We start from the raw sequence: 1,811 nt of genomic DNA, 5'->3' as shown, positions 1-1,811 counted from the left end.
TGCTTCCTCTCCATGGTGACAGAGGGATATCCTTGAGCCTTAAACACAAAGGATCCTTCATTCACTTGAATGATCAGTTCACCTCTGTCCACATCAATCACAGCCTTTGCTGTGGCTAGGAAGGGTTTGCCAAGAATGATGGATTCATCCATGCACTTCCCAGTCTCTAGGACTATGAAATCAGCAGGGATGTAATGGTCTTCAACCTTTACCAAAACATCCTCTACAAGTCCATAAGCTTGTTTTCTTGAGTTGTCTGCCATCTCTAGTGAGATTCTTGCAGCTTGCACCTCAAAGATCCCTAGCTTCTCCATTACAGAGAGAGGCATGAGGTTTACACTTGACCCTAAGTCACACAGAGCCTTCTTGAAGGTCATGGTGCCTATGGTACAAGGTATTGAGAATTTCCCAGGATCTTGTCTCTTTTGAGGTAATCTCTGCCTAGACAAGTCATCCAGTTCTTTGGTGAGCAAAGGAGGTTCGTTCTCCCAAGTCTCATTTCCAAATAACTTGTCATTTAGCTTCATGATTGCTCCAAGGTATTTAGCAACTTGCTCTTTAGTGACATACTCATCCTCTTCAGAGGAAGAATACTCATTAGAGCTCATGAATGGCAGAAGTAAATCCAATGGAATCTCTATGGTCTCATTTTGAGCCTCAGATTCCCATGGTTCCTCATTAGGGAACTCATTAGAGGTCAGTGCATGCCCATTGAGGTCTTCCTCAGTGGCGTTCACTGCCTCTTCCTCCTCTCCAAATTCGGCCATGTTGATAGCCTTGCACTCTCCTTTTGGATTTTCTTCTGTATTGCTTGGAAGAGTACTAGGAGGGAGTTCAGTAACTTTCTTGCTCAGCTTTCCCACTTGTGCCTCCAAGTTCCTAATGGAGGACCTTGTTTCAGTCATGAAACTTTGAGTGGTTTTGATTAGATCAGAGACCATGGTTGCTAAGTCAGAGTGGTTCTGCTTAGAATTCTCTGTCTGTTGCTGAGAAGATGATGGAAAAGGCTTGCCATTGCTAAACCTATTTCTTCCACCATTATTGTTGTTGAAACCTTGTTGAGGTCTCTGTTGATCCTTCCATGAGAGATTTGGATGATTCCTCCATGAAGAATTATAGGTGTTTCCATAGGGTTCTCCCATGTAATTCACCTCTTCCATTGAAGGGTTCTCAGGATCATAAGCTTCTTCTTCAGATGAAGCATCCTTAGTACTGCCAGGTGCATTTTGCATTCCAGACAGACTTTGAGAAATCAAATTGACTTGCTGAGTTAATATCTTGTTCTGAGCCAATATGGCATTCAGAGTATCAATCTCAAGAACTCCTTTCTTCTGATTTGTCCCATTGTTCACAGGATTCCTTTCAGAAGTGTACATGAATTGGTTATTTGTAACCATTTCAATTAGCTCTTGAGCTTCTGTAGGCGTCTTCTTCAAATGAAGAGATCCTCCAGCAGAGCTATCCAAAGACATCTTGGATAGTTCAGAGAGACCATCATAGAAAATACCTATGATGCTCCATTCAGAAAGCATGTCAGAGGGACACTTTCTGATCAATTGTTTGTATCTTTCCCAAGCTTCATAGAGGGATTCTCCATCCTTCTGTCTGAAGGTTTGGACTTCCACTCTAAGCTTACTCAATTTTCGAGGTGGAAAGAACTTTGCCAAGAAGGCATTGACTAGCTTTTCCCAAGAGTTTAGGCTTTCTTTAGGTTGTGAGTCCAACCATGTCCTAGCTCTGTCTCTTACAGCAAAAGGGAATAGCATAAGTCTGTAGACCTCAGGGTCAACCCCATTAGTCTTGACAGTGTC

General features: G+C 42.6%; 1 non-coding gene across 1 annotated transcript; it reads left to right on the top strand.

The window, feature by feature from the left end:
- The first annotated feature begins 1,526 nt into the window (after window positions 1-1,526).
- On the top strand, window positions 1,527-1,634 carry LOC130953423 (small nucleolar RNA R71). The gene has a single exon (XR_009075594.1). It is a non-coding gene; the product is annotated as a small nucleolar RNA R71 (small nucleolar RNA).
- Window positions 1,635-1,811: the final 177 nt, after the last annotated feature.

Source organism: Arachis stenosperma, chromosome 9 (assembly GCF_014773155.1).
Source record: "Arachis stenosperma cultivar V10309 chromosome 9, arast.V10309.gnm1.PFL2, whole genome shotgun sequence".
NCBI lineage: Eukaryota > Viridiplantae > Streptophyta > Magnoliopsida > Fabales > Fabaceae > Arachis > Arachis stenosperma.
Note: the sequence above shows the minus strand (reverse complement) of the source record. Positions and strands in the feature narration are given on the sequence as shown.